The sequence below is a fragment of the Camelus ferus genome, chromosome 2 (assembly GCF_009834535.1).
Source record: "Camelus ferus isolate YT-003-E chromosome 2, BCGSAC_Cfer_1.0, whole genome shotgun sequence".
NCBI lineage: Eukaryota > Metazoa > Chordata > Mammalia > Artiodactyla > Camelidae > Camelus > Camelus ferus.
Genome location: NC_045697.1, coordinates 91222213 through 91237207, shown reverse-complemented (window position 1 = coordinate 91237207; position 14995 = coordinate 91222213). Strand labels below are relative to the sequence as shown.

The 14995-nt window shown below is 41.3% G+C and overlaps 1 protein-coding gene across 1 annotated transcript in view; it reads right to left on the bottom strand.

The window, feature by feature from the left end:
• JADE1 (jade family PHD finger 1) overlaps window positions 1-14995 on the bottom strand; it is a 206866-nt gene that overhangs the window by 154771 nt on the left and 37100 nt on the right. The gene's annotated exons all lie outside the window — the stretch shown is intronic.

Here is a 14995-nt window from a genome sequence, read left to right as displayed (position 1 = left end):
ATCAGTATATAATTTTGTTTAATGATAAAATTAGGCAGAATTCTCATGAGAAATACACAAAACATATATACACAGGGCAATGGGTACAACTATAGGTGAATTTCCCAGCTATATACCATGAGTCTAAAGTCATGCATTTTCCAAGCCATTCCAACAAAGGCAGAAGGGAAATGCATTGCCTGTGCAGATTACAATTTGTATCTCCACTTCCAACTCATGACAACTTGTGCTTGATGCCAGTTTATTGAGCAGCATCAACAGCAGCTGGGGCCCTCACTGTCTGAAGGGAAGGAAAGCCCCATGGACTGAGTAGGATGGGTGACTGGTCTCTGGAAGGCCCAGGTGATGCAGACTCTCAGAGTGTGCATGTGGGCATGTGTGTGTTTGGTGGGGGGAACATGGTGGTAAGGCATGAAGGGGTGCTCTGAACTTCCCTCTATGTCCTGGCTTCCTGGAAGCTCTTAACTAGCAATAGCCACTTTCCAAAGAGAAATGACTGCTGCAGTCACAGTGCAGGGAAACTCCAGGGCAGAACCTTCAGTCTCCCCACCTGAACGTCTGCTGCTTTAAATGGCCTAATTAGAGATTAATTTCTTAATGGGGATGGTGGGTTTTGAAACTATTCATCCATTTTGTTTGTAATCTCCCTTTTCACCCATTATCATTCCCAGCAGTTTAAGTTGAGGACCAGACAAATGCTATATTTTGTAAAAAAAGTTATGAACTTAGAAAAGCCACTACCCAATAGTAAGGCAAATGGAAAATCCTTTTGTCTCAGAGATGATAGAGTAAAGCAGTCAGTGATCTGTGCTCTGATTTGACCTACTGGGATAAAATCCTAGAGGAAGGAGCAATGAGATAGATTTGAAGAGAATTCCAAAAGTAGAGAGAGATTGTACCCCACTCCTCAGGGCAGAAAACAGATTAATTGTAGAACTCATCAGCGGGCAAGCTGTATTTCCAACTCCAGCTGTCAGATACCACCAGGCAGGGTGCTCCCCTGTGGCCGAGAAGCCTCAGTAGAGCAATGACAGCGGCGCAGTTTGTTGGAAAGGGCTAAGTAGTACCCTCCAGCTTCGATTCCAGTCAGCAGCCTGTAGCACCAGAAGTGCCCAGGAGTTCCCACCAGCCCTGGGGCTACAGAGTGTAGAAAATGGAGCAACTGGAGCATTTACCGGGAGGTGACCATGGTAGTAGCTCAGTGACCCTGGGACAAAGGGCTACAAGGCACACCACTCAGACTGGTCATAAGTTTAGAGCCCCCTAGAATGATGAAAGTGCTGACTGACTCAGGATTCACAGAGCCAGTGCCGCAGGCCCCGATCAGGCGAAGAGAACTGATTATGTGGCAGGTGGCCTGCAAATTTAGCTGCTATCATTTCCTTTCTTATCTGTATCTACAGAGACATGGAGTCTGTCTTCCTTTCCCTTGAATCTGGCTGACCCTGAACTACCGTGACCAACAACTGACTGTAGCTGTAGTGGGGCTCTGTCAGTAAGAAGCCCTAGCCTGGCAGCTTTTGCTTTTGTCCTCTTGGAAACTAGTGCCATGCTGTAAAGAAACCCAGGCTACACTCCTGAATGATGAGAGGACAGGAGGGAAAAGACTCTGGAAGATATAAAGGGCCATCTTGGATGTTCCAGTCCCAACCAAGCTCTCAGCTGAATACAGCTACGTGAGTGACCTCAGCCACATGTGAAATTGCCCAGCTGAGCCCAGTCAATCCACAAATCATAAGACATAACTATGTTTTAATGATTAAAACGTTGTTGGTTTAAGTCACTAAGTTTTGAGGTGGTTGTCACACATCGTGAGATAATTGTGACAAACACAAACTCACAAGTCACAGATTCCATCAGTAGGGTCTAGCTCAGCCAGAAACAAGCCTGGTCCAGAACTTTGTAATACAAGCAATAGAGGATCCAGAGAACCTTTGGGTCTGAGGCCCTCTATCCCCTATCCCCATGTGTGTGTGTGCCATTTTAGAAAGGAACAGAGAGAGAGAGAGACAGAGAGAGAAAGAAGTTGGAAAGGTGTGGTAGACAGAATAGTGGGCCCGGAAAGATGTCCATGTTCTAATCCTAGGAACCTGGGAAAATTTACTTTCCACGGCAAAGGGAATGCAAATGGAAAGAAGGTTGCTAATCAGTTAACCTTAAAGTAGGGAGATGGTCTGGATTATCTGGGTGGAAGAAAAAGGCAGGGGAGTCAGGGCAGAGGGAAGAGATGGAAGAACTCCGCCCTCTGTTGCTGGCTTTAAAGGTGGAAGAAAAGGGCCCTACTCCAAAGAACAGGGAAAGTGCAAGGAAATGGATTCTCCCCTGGAGCCTCCAGAAAGGAACACAGCCCAGCAGAGACCTTGATTTTAGCCTAATGAGACCCATTTCGGTCTTCTGGACTTCAAGATAATAAACTTGTGTTGTTTTAAGCCACTAAATTTGGGTTAATTTCTTCAGCAGCAATAGAAAACTAATTCAGGCAGCAAATTGTAAGTGACTGAATACTGGAATCTGAAACTGGGAAAAGACTAAAATGGCTTTAAATGGCAATTTTAAGATTTGTATTCCCCCACATCACCCAGGGTGGGGGAGGCTGGAAAAGTAAGATTAGATCATTCCTGGATGACAAAAAGCCACCTTTGTTTTTCACACTCCTGAGTAGAGTGAGTTAAATTTGAGACCTTGTTGCACCTCTTGTTCTGTTAAAACCAAATCCCCTTGTAAGAGTCACATGGTAAATTTCTCCAAATGAATGAGTTTATCTGATTGCTTCTGAAAATAGGAATTGAGTCAGGGGAGGATGGAGGAAGTAGGGTCAAGGCTTGAGCACCCAGATTCCTGGGAGGGGGAATTGGTGAGGAGGGAAGATGGGTCCTGACTCAAGGGTGTGGGGGACACCCCCTGAACACATTGCTGTCCTTGAGCAGAATGGTTACCAGTCCCACTCGACATTGCTCTTTACGAACAGTCTCAGCGGTGCAGTATACTCTGCATCGTGTGGCACTGAGTGCAGGTGGGAGTTCATTATGCCCAACAGCGAGACCAATCGCTTCATGTTATTTAGGGCTTTAACATCTCCGTTGCTTCTTTCTGCTGCATTTCAGATACCTGTGGTTTCAGCTTTGTGACTGGAGTCCCACATTTCATCACTGGTCTCTGACCCTCTAAAATAAAGACCTTCTGAATCAAAAGTTAAGTTATTTTTAATTTTTAAAATAAACTTTCTGTCACCATCACCACTGATCAGTATTCTTTACTCTCAAAATGATTCTTAACAGTACGATGTTAGAAACAACACTGAGTAAGCAAGAATGAAATACCACGTTCTAAGCACGCAGCACACCACTGTAATAATTGCCACGGATTTATTGTTTCAAAGACATACAAATTCGTGGGGTACTTTAAGGGCAACTACTCAGGTATCACGGATGCTCTGAAGTTCACTGTTAATTTAGTAGCAGTCCTTGTTTAGGATAGGGAGTAGGAAATAAAGCAGCATTGGAGGAGGGAGGGAAATGAGAATCTAGTGATTGCTGAAGTCACAGGGAGACAGGATAAGGGTGAGGAAATCTGGGCTTCAGTCTAAACAGGTTGAAAGTCACTCTAACACTTTTGACTCTCAGAGGGTACTTTACTTACCCTCTTAGTAAGTCTACGTAAGAAAAAAAGGTGGAGGTGGGAATAATAGTGCCTGTATCATAAGGTCAGTGTTTATGTTAATTCACATAAAGCACTTAGTTCTAGCAAGGCAGTAAATACTTGATGAATACTAGTGATTTTTACACAGAACCCAAAAGTTGAGAAATCAACATTTTTGCCAGACCACAAGTATTTTTCTCATTGATCGTCCATTTTTACTACACATCAAGAATAAGGTCTAGCTCACTTTGATCCCCTCCTCACATGAGGTTGGTGTCCAGGTCTGCACATACCTGGAGTCCCTGGAAACATGTGAGAAGACTAATGCTGCTTCCAAGTCCCCTTATCAGGTCTCCAATTCTGTTTCCCAATCCCTTCCCTTCCCCATGTGGTTCTAATATCAAAATATTTAGTCCATCTGTCCCAGAGGGGTTTGGACTTTCTCTTGATTTGTGCTTCTTGAAATAATATGCTCCCAAGGCACAGACTGTTCCTTCATCACTAAAAAAGGTCAAGCATTTATTAGTCTGTGTATAAACATGACAACAAAGGAGGCCTTGTAAAAATGGAATGTTCAGCTTGGATGGAACACAGAGGAGTTCCTCTTGGATCTGGCAAATTCCCTTGGATTTCATCTCTTTTCAATATACCACGTTAATGTCACTATTTCCTTCTGGATTCTCAAGCCTTACTTATAAATCCCCATGAACCCTTTGAGGTGTAAGTTTCTTCATTTATACAGCCTATAAGTGCAATTTCTTTTTCAATTCAAACACATTAACAGTTTCTTCTGATAAACGAATCACAGTACTATAAGTAGAAGGTGTGCTCTCCTGTGTGTCACACGACCACTTGTCACAAAAAGGGGAAATGACATTTCTTTGCTCACCAACAACCACTTCATACAAACGTTATTCTTATCCTCTTGGGAAGCACCCCATGGGAGCTCAACCTCTGATTTATTTTCTCCTTTAGATGTCCTCTTCAGACGATCTTAACCCAATACAGAGCTCTCCCTCTATCACCTTGGTGTTCATGTCCATTGTGACAGCCAACTGCCATCTGCATTCGCCTATTCCCTTTCTTGAACCTTGATCCTTTCAGAAAATGTACATTATCTTTATAAAACACAGACTCTGATTCAATGGTATGCATAATCTAGGTTTAAAAACATCTTCAAATTTCCATATGGTTTCTTTATAAGCTGTTGTTGGTGCTGGGTTTTTTTTTTTTTTTTTTAACAGAAAATTATCTTGCTTTCCTACTCCAAGGAATGAAGAAGAGATGGATTCCATAATGAGACATTCTCTAGCCAGTCTCAGGTACATCCTGTCTCGGGGAAGGAGGATCATGTTCCATGTCCCTTTAAGGCTAGCAGAGCGAAAATATCCACCTCCGATTGGAGAGCTCAGATTTTATGTGTCTGGTGAGGTCTGCAGGAATGTAAGGCTCATGAAAACCGGTGTGATCAATCTGTACCCTTCTCCTGCTAAGACTGTCTCAGTATGAGGACATTCTACAGGAACAGTAGAGTTGCTGGTCTTCTTTATCCTTCTTCTTCTTCTCCTCCTCCTCCTGCTCCACCGCCTCCTCCTCTCGCTCTACCGCCTCCTCCTCTTCCCCCTCCAGCTCTCTTTTCCCATTATCCTCTTCCTCTCTCTTCTTTTTTTGGTGGGGGGGGGGGCATTTTCCCCTAGAACTGACCAGGGAAGCAATGAGGCTTGGAAAAGAATCTACCACATATTGGCTCACTAAATACTTATTTTACTGCTATGAATTTCTCTGGTATAGGGCAGGAAGTCATGTGATAGTACTTTTTGAACTTAATGTCAACTTGTATTATTTTGTAACTACATAAGTGAACACCAGCCCTAAAATTCAGCAGCCTACCCTCCTCACAGGAAGTACGAAGTACATTTCATTCAAATAAATGAAAGAACATCTGTCATGGGTTGGCCCCAACTTACTTTTCTGGTTTCTTCTACCGCATGCCTCACTGCCCCTCCCGCCCTCATATGATGCTGTTAGTACATCATCTTACTCCCTTTCCTCTGAGCTTAGAACAATTTCTGAGCTCCAACTAGGTGACTAAATGAATGAAACAACCTGTGCAGTTACACCCTGTGCCTTTGCTCATACGTCCCCCATTTCTGGAATACCAGCCTTTTTACTGAGGACATTTCTACTCATTTTTCAAGGTCCAGCTTGCTGCTGCCTTTTCTTGAAGTCTTCACTCGGTACCACTCTCTCCCTCCTTACATTCACAGTGTTTTAATTCTTAAATGTCACACTTGCTTTGCCTCTGTTTGCCTTTTGTTTGTTTACTTGTCTTCCTCTCCCCTTACAATGCAAGTTCCTTCATGCTAGGGACTGTCCTTTTCATCTCTGTATCCCTCAAATCTAGCATAATGATTGCCATAAGATAAGCACTGAAATGTTTAATGTCTTGGTTTACTGTTTGTTAAGGTCTGGAAGAATGACTTTCAGATTCTAGACTTGGGGGACAGACAGAGGGTGTCCACCAACCAAGATACAGGATGGATAGCAGGAATTTAAGGTGAATGTATATCCTGACATGGATCTGGTAGTCACTTGAATCTACAGGTCTAAAGCTGAAGAGAGATAAAGACTAGATAAACAAAGTTGGGAACTACCAGTGTAGAGGCTGAGAACTAAAACCATGGAAGTGGGTGAGAGCACTGACAAGGAGGACTGAGGACAAACCCTAAGGAAAGTCAACATGTATGGGTGAATGATGGACATAATGCAGCAGTAGACTCTGAGAAGTAATGGTTTGAGAAATAGGTGGAGAACAAGAAGAGAGTGAGGTCATGGAAACTAAGGGAGGAGTCAAGCTCAAGAAGGACGCAGTGGAGACTGGGGTCAAATACTGTAGAATGAGGGCAGCGACTAGAGAGAAGTCAAGGTCAATACAGAATTTCCAGAGGAGGGATTGTGATACTGTTCATTGGTAGGTTCTTATTTTCAAGGATGAAACAAATAATTGATAATTAAAACCCAATAGGTCTAGGAGTTATGGGAACCAACATCTCATTAAGACAATAATAAATCTCATTAAATCTCACCAGGAAAACCATATTTCAATCTGAATTTCCTTGCTTCTCCCTATAAATGGGATTGCATAAAGAAGACAGAAACTTTTGTCTGCACCCTGTGACTATATTAGAGTAACTGAAGGACTGCAAATCATATGCCCTCCCTAGATGATGAAGCCCTATCTTGTTGTGAGGATACCATGGAAGGGTTCTCAAGGTCGACCTTTGAGGGCATGAAGAAAATTACCCATCACCATTGAGCCTCCAGAAGTAATAGAAGAGGAAGACTTAAAAGCAAAGATGCCTTCAGATAAGCCTTCTGATTTGGTACTGTGATGATAATTGTTATCACAATTTAATTTATATTAATTTGCATTTGTCTTACTTATATTAAAAGAAAATATGACCTTTCTGAAATTGATTAAATTATTATCAACAAAGAAACTTTTTTTTTTCTTATTTTATTTTTCGGGAGAAGAGGAGACTCATCTACTTATTTTTCTACTCATTCTTCCATCCACCCACCCATTAATCTAACCATCCATCCATCTGTCTGTCCGTCCATCCAAATTATTTTTTAAGGCCGTTTTATTTACTGGGCTTTATGTAGGTTCTTAAGCCTACAAAGATGAATAGGACCAGATTCAAGAGCTCAACATAGTCATCATTCAGTATGTATAACTTTGATCTAAAATATCATTAAAATTAGGCTATAGTTTAGGATATATATCAAATTCTCTTAAAATAAAACCCAAAGATATGCTTTAGGCAGTATCTCTGTACTTCTTCAGTATACTAATGTTCCCTGACATTATTGCTATCACTGATAAATGTCAAAGGGGAGAGTGATATTTTTGGAGCTGATTTTTTTTTTACTCTGTTACAAAAATAGATTATAAACACATACATATATGTCATAGAAAGAACTTAGGCTAATATTTCTATACAGGGACAAACATTAACATATTTTTAAAGTTTGCAGTTACATTCCTACTGTCAGTTATAATCATCTGTTGGTATGAACTCCTTATTTTATGATAGCTATCAACATCTATTGGTAATATGTAATCTGATTACATTTAACAAGAGTATGAGAATTTTATAGTCAAAAAGTTACTGAAGGAGGCTGCATGATTCAATATTTTCATACAACCATCTTTATAAAGGCATAGTGCTAACTTAACCAACAAATAATGATCTCTAATAAAAGTAACACAAAGCTACAACTGAATTCAACTTCATAAATGTTTCATTTTTAGGTAGTTGTTCACTGTTCAGGACATTAGTCTAAATCTGTATTAGTTATAATTTACGTTAGGCATATGCTTTGGGGAAAGAACATATATACTAAGTCAAAGCACTAATGTGTCAAAGTTATCCATGTCATCACGCTACTCTACCATAGGCCCCCTTTGCTCCTCTTGGAAGGTTGTTAGTATCCCCAGCGTTGGAGGAGGCACTAAGGCTAATCTGGATTGCTGTTCAGAGACGTGAAAGAGACAATGTGTCTCATGCAGGCCTCTGGAGAAAGCTAAGATTTCTCTAACCCTCATATAGAAACCCCTTGCTTAATCTGTTGGCAGTTGGAATGTTATATCGTACAACTTTATAGTTCAAGGAGACCATGGGGGCCACGTCAAATTAGCAGGTACAAGGGCTAAAGGAGCTTTTATTATTCATCATAGATTAACAGCCTGACAGGTAAAGACCAGTACTAATGGAACATTCAAGTCACAAATTTCATTTTCTTACTCCACTCAAATAGAATGAATCAGTTAGCTCTGCAGCTATAACAAACAACCCCCAAATTTTAGTTGCAACCACAAAGGCTTTTTTCTGGGATCTGTGATGAAGAAGACATATGCACCAAAACTGGCCTTATGTGTTTTCTTCATTTCAAATCCAGGCTGAAAGAATAGTCCATTTTTGGACATGTCATTCTTATGGCAAAGGTAAAATAGCAAGAGAGCTGATGGCAACCTACAATGAGTCTGTCTTAGTCAGTTTAGGCTGCTATAACAAAATTACCATACAGCTGTGGCTTAAACCACAAACATTATCTCTTCCAGTTCTGGAGCCTGGGAAGTCCAAGATTAAGGTACCAGCAAATACAGAGTCTGGTGAGGGTCAGCTTCCTGGCTTACAGACAGCTGTCTTCTCACTGTATTGTTCCATGGCTGATAGAAAAAGATCATCTCTCTCATGTCTCTTCTTATAAGGGCACCAATCTCATTCCTGAAGCCTCCACCCTCATGACCTAATTACCTCCCAAAGGCCTACTTCCTAATACCATTGCATTGGGGGTTAGGGCTTCAACATATGAATCTGCGAGGAGGAAAACATTCAGTCCATAGCAGGCTTTTAGAGCTTGTGCTTGGATGAGGCATAGTCAAGGTTACCCACATACCATAGGCCAAAGTACTCACATGCCCAAGCCTGATGGTAAAGGTGCAGAACCTGCGTGCTCCCCCACAGGAGGCACTGAGAGTTGTGTGATCCTAGTAGGAGTGTGAGTTGCTGGGAATGATAACACAATCCCCCACGCCATGCTCCCCTTTGCAGCCCCCCAGCCAATTCTCTCGCCAACGCTTTCAGCCCCTCCACTTCCTGCCAGCTCAAGGAGGGGTACCGTGGAGGGTCCCGTGGAGGAAGACCACACAAGCAGTGAGGCTGCAGCAGCTGTTGTTTCCGTGCTTCCCTGTTTTGTTCTCATCAACCTCTGAGTGCAGATGGCAGGGTGGGTTGGGAAGGAGACTGCAGATGAGGTGGAAGACAAATGGGAGAACAGAGACCTTTCTCATTAACCGAAGGGGCCACTCGGGTAGTGCCCTGGGCAAGAGACAGTGACCTTTGTGTGCACCTAGAGGGCTGTGCCTAAGAGAATGTAATTAAGCCCACTCCTCAAAGCCATCATCCTCTTCAATTAATATTTACTGAGCACCCACTGAGACCCTGGCCCTGTGTGCAGAACTACAAAACTCTCTCGGGCTGGGAAAGACTCCGACTAATTTGCACATTAAAAACTGTGCAGACAGAGGAAACCCACCTTTTTCCCTTTCCCAGTCACCCTGGGAGAGAACCTCTTCTCTTCTTCATTCATGTGTGGAATGCCAATTAAACATAGTAAACAAAGGAAACTTCTTACATTGTCATTTTCTTCTCTCTCTCCTTGCTTTACTTGCTGTCTGGATTTATTGCTCAAGAATTGCCTCCTCTAAGCATCATCCCCTATTAACCAGAGAGATAAAAGCCATAAAGGGAAGGGGAACTCTTTCAGCTCTCTTTGCCAGTTGTGAGACAGAGCAGCGCCTTTACAAGGGGAGTAGACATCTGTTGACTGAGACTGCCCGTCCTGCACCAGGGCTGTGCTCATGCTCCAAATGCAAACTGCAGCCATCAGAGACAGAGCCGGGCTTGATAACTGCTTGAGCCCAAAGCAAATCTGCTTGGGCACTAGAACAGAAATTGTGTAGTTTTAAAGCAGATGTACGTTCTTAATGTGGTTGGCTGGTAGCGCGATAAGACTTGGAGTATTTTTCCCCCTTAGCCTATCAGAACAGTTAGAGTAAATAATGTAACTTAAGACAGGCCAGTTCTATCACCATTCCATGTAATATTTAGTCCACACAACAGGATGAAACTTAGCTTTGCATCACATACAGAAGGCATTCCATTTTCTCACATGCAGTATGATATTAGTAAACAACATATGTCTCCGTAGTTATAAACAAAGGTGTCATGTTTGCAAAACAGATCCTATATGTAGAACTTATATAAATGGGATAAAATGTGGGATTTTTGCTGGTTAAAATGGTGTTAAATATTTCAATCAGTGTGATCTTTGTGAGAAACATTTTCTCCTCTTCTGTGATCACTACCAAGCATTGTTTTTGCATCACCTTCCCCTCATCTGAGTTCTTGCTTCAGCACTTCTACTGTGACCTTGAGAAAATCAACTAGTCTGAACCTCTGTTTCTCTACTTGTTAAATAAGGATGTTGATCTGGATTAAGGTTTCTCTAAGTCTATTCTGGGGAACATTGTTTCTGAGGAAATTAATAAGGGTAACATTTTAAAAAAGAGGTTCCAAGGTCAAATAAGTTTAGGAATTGTGATGTTAATCAATATTAAACACATTTCCTTACTCAGAACCTTAATGTGCTAATAATATTCATTGTGATTCTCCGAGAGAGAGAAATGCCTTGTTTCCTCAATTTATTTAGCCAGAAGACTTTTCCTTGTGGATCATTTCTCAGAACCAAACTGAACATTAGACTTTAAAGATCCTTCAACTTATAACATTCTGTGATTCTATTTCCTATTTATTCTGCCTAACTTTCCAATTTGTCTCACCTCTTTCATGAAAAGAACTACCTGGGCTTTTTAACTCCTTCATTAAGTGAAAGTCAGTCTGTTCTTCTGCAGTTTATTTTTTTTTCCTCTGCAATTTATTTGAAAATTTTCAAACCCACAGAAAAGTTGAAAGAATAGTACAATCAATATATAGTCTTCACTTAGATTCAATAACTATTAACATTTTGCTCCAGTTACTCTCTCTCTCTACACACACACACACACACACACACACACACACACTATACTATATGTATAATTTTACTGCTGAACCATTTGAAAATTGCAGACATCTTGACACTTTATCCCTAAATACTTCAAGATGTATCTTGTAAGACAAGAGCACAACCTCAGAACAATTGTTACACATAAGAAGTTTAATGCTGGGTAATATCACTATATTTAAGTTTCCCTAATTGACTCCAAAATGTTCTTTATAGTTTTTTAAACTCTGGAATCCATTCAGAGTTCACATATTAGATATGGTTATGTCTCCTTGGTTTCTTTAATCTAGAACCAGCTCTCTATCTTGTTCATCTTTCATGAGGTTAACTTTTTTTGAAAAGTCCAGGTAACTTATTTTATATAAAGTCTAACATTTTAAATTTCTATGAGTTTCCTCATAATCAGCTTTCATCGAAATATTTTTTGAGAAAATGTTAATAGGTGACATTGTTGCATACTTCAGACTACATCATATCAAGAGAGACATAATGTCTGTCACTTTGTTCCCTTTTTGGAGGTGTTTTGAGTAATAGCATGATTAAAATGTTACTTGCTATATTTCTCCTTTCCCCTTAGTAATTTATAAATGATCTAGTAGCTGATATTTTGAAACTTGTGAATAACTTCTTTCCTAACGACCCTTCACCCAGTGGCTTTAGCATTTGTTGATGATCCTTGCCTGGACCAAATATTACACTGGGATTGCAAAATAATGATTTTTTCCCCCTAATCTTATCTCTTCTAGTTCATTAAATGTTCTTCTTCTGTAGATAAGAATTTTCTCTTCTTCTTTCTCCTCTTTCTCTCACTATCACTTCCTCTGTCTCTGTCTATCATTGAGTATCATGATGTATCATAGATCCCTTTTTTCATTCAATGGTTTATAATGTATTATTGTAATTCATCTTTTTAACGTTTATTCAGAGACTACTCTGTGCCAGGTACTGAAGTGAGATTATTCTAACATTAAATCTTAGTCTCCTTTACCTTTCCCTGCAAGAATTTAAGAAAACTATCAGTGGAACAACTAATCCAGATTCTTGAAGTGGCCACTACTTTGCCACAGTTTTATCAGATACAGGAAACTGAAAATGGAGATGGGAGTGGGGACTGATCTCCAAATTATAATTATTATTTCTCTTTTGTAAACCTTGGCCAGGCTACTGTGGTTCCAGCAGTCATCAAATGTCCATCTGAATCATCACACAGGGGAAACAAATCAATTATCATCTCCGTAGAGCTACGCTGGATCTGCCTCAGAAGGGAGAGAATTCTAACACCAAGAACTTGGCCCCAGTACTTGGGCTCAGGGTCCATGGAAGGAGAATAATAATTTCCGTTTCTACTCTGAGCACAAAAAAGGTCATTTAATCATCACCCAAGTCATTAGAAAGACTGGGTAAATATGTCCATGTCTTTAGCATGTATCAGGGTACCAAAGGCCTGGGACAAGACAGGAGTCCCAGAGCACTTCCCTGGCCAGACAAGGGTCACGGGTCCTACATGGGCAGCATATTCACCTCTCCAACAGAATGTGAATGGTGGATTCCAAAATCCACCAAAGGAATCAGAAAATAGCCCTCAGTGGAAGGAAAAGGGACCCTATGTTCTTGGGAAAGAATAGATTGACCCATGTTGGTTCAATTTTCCAGTGGAAGGAGTGTTCTGCACATTATGCAAGGGAAGACATCTTGCAGTGCAACAAGCCTGGTGTTGTAACACCCTGCTAACCAACAGAGGTCAGAAGACATGTCCAAAGGACAGATAAACCTTTTGGACTTGATTATGTTTCTTTCGCAGGGGGTTGGGGTGGGGTGTGGAGCCTAGGAGCTTCTCCTCCAGCCCTAGAAAAACCCACAGTCTGTGTTCCCAATGGGAAGGGGCAGACAGAACAGGCAGAAATTGGTGTCCTGCCAGGGAATCAGTAGCCAGGGGGTGACTGTGATCCCTGGAATCTTTGTTACCTCAAGAATTACAAAACTTTAGTGTCTCTCTGAGGCCGTGGGGGAAGATTCTCCCAGCAGTCAGAGCACCTTCCAAGGGACAGGGCTCAATGGGAAAAGTTAAGGTTTTAGATGCTATAAAACCTGGCTTCAAATGCCATCCCTGAAATTTATAAGGCATAAAGCCTAGGCAATTTAGTTATTCATTCCTGCTCCCTCATTGGTAAAATAGAGACAGGAAATACCTCGCAGATCTGTTGTGATCATGTTAAATAAATGTAGAGCGTGCGCATGGCATTATTAGTTAGCATTCTTTTCATTCCAGGTAACAGAAACCAACCTGAGCTGATTTAAAGAAAAAAGTAAGAGAGATTGAGACAAAATTAATTGTAAGGTTATAGTGATATTCCATCATTCTTAGAGTCAAGAAGGCTTATAATAAGGCTGTAACCCCAAAATAAAAAGTCACCAAGAGAAATGCATTGTAGCTTCTCCTTATCTGTTTTTAATCCTTTTTATGAGGGTTGGCTCTCTCTCCTCCAAGCCAACAGAGCTGACAGAATGTGACTGTTCATAGCTTTTGAGTTTATATATCACTTTTCAAGACACCAACACAGAGGTAGAAGGAATCCATAACTCCAAATCTGATGTCTTACAATAGAGTCTGGTTCTTTACCTTATGACAGGAGTTCGCTGTGGCCATGACTGGGTGGTGGCTGGGACCGTGGAGTGTAGACTTAGAGAGTGTAAACACAGCTGAAGGGACTCACCCTGTGGTGAGCAGTATACTGAGGGGATCTTTACAGGCTGGGTGGACATTCTAACATACATTTTCCACAGGAACCTAGCCCAGTATCTGTCACATAATGGGGGTGTTACTTTTCTTCTCCCTTCCTCTGATACCAGATATGAAGACTCTAAGAGAAGAGTTGGGGAAAACTACTCAGATATTCTGGGGCATGTAGGACCTTATGATAACTGAAATGGAAGAAATTAGGATTAACACAGTATCTGGCAATAATAACACCACTAGGATAAATAGGGCAGGCTATGTACTTTTTAGACTTTCCTTATCTTCCTAAATTTGGCTTCTTGCTGTGTTCTGTGAAACATGTCTGCCTACCCTTGGAAAATCTCATTTCTGGTGATATGATGGCAGGAAAAATCCTTCTATGGAGAAAAGTGCTCTCTACAGAAGTGGGTAGGTTAGGAGGGAATGGTTAGGGCTAATGGTCAAAGAGAATACTAAGAACAGAATTGCTGCAGAAAATTAGCTGGCTTTTTCCTACTGCTACAGACCACGTTTGCAAGTGCAGCAACTTTGCAAAAAGACAACATTTATTCCTTCCTTCTTTCTTCCTTTCTGCCTTGCTTCCTTCCCTTCCCCTTCCTCCCTCCTTTCTTTCTTTTCTCTTTTTCTTTCATTCATGCAATACATGTTTCCCAAGCATTTTAATACCGACAAAGATACAAAGAAAAGCACTCAAGATGTTTTACATGATCACCCTTTTCTCCTGGGAAACCAGAGGCTCAGCCTGGGATCCTGGAACTAAGGACTGGGCATGAGAGTAAAGAATACTGTCCTGTGAGTATAGGAAGCTGATTAAAGTGGCACTTCGGCCCAGAAACTGAAGGTCAAAGCATCCAGATCAAGGCTCTCCATGAATGGAGAACATGAATCTGGACCAAAGGGTCAACAACGGTGAGCATGCAAAGCAGAGCTGCAGGTTGACACAGAGCCTGGCATGACCCCCCGAGGCTATAAGCTGCCCAAGGCAGG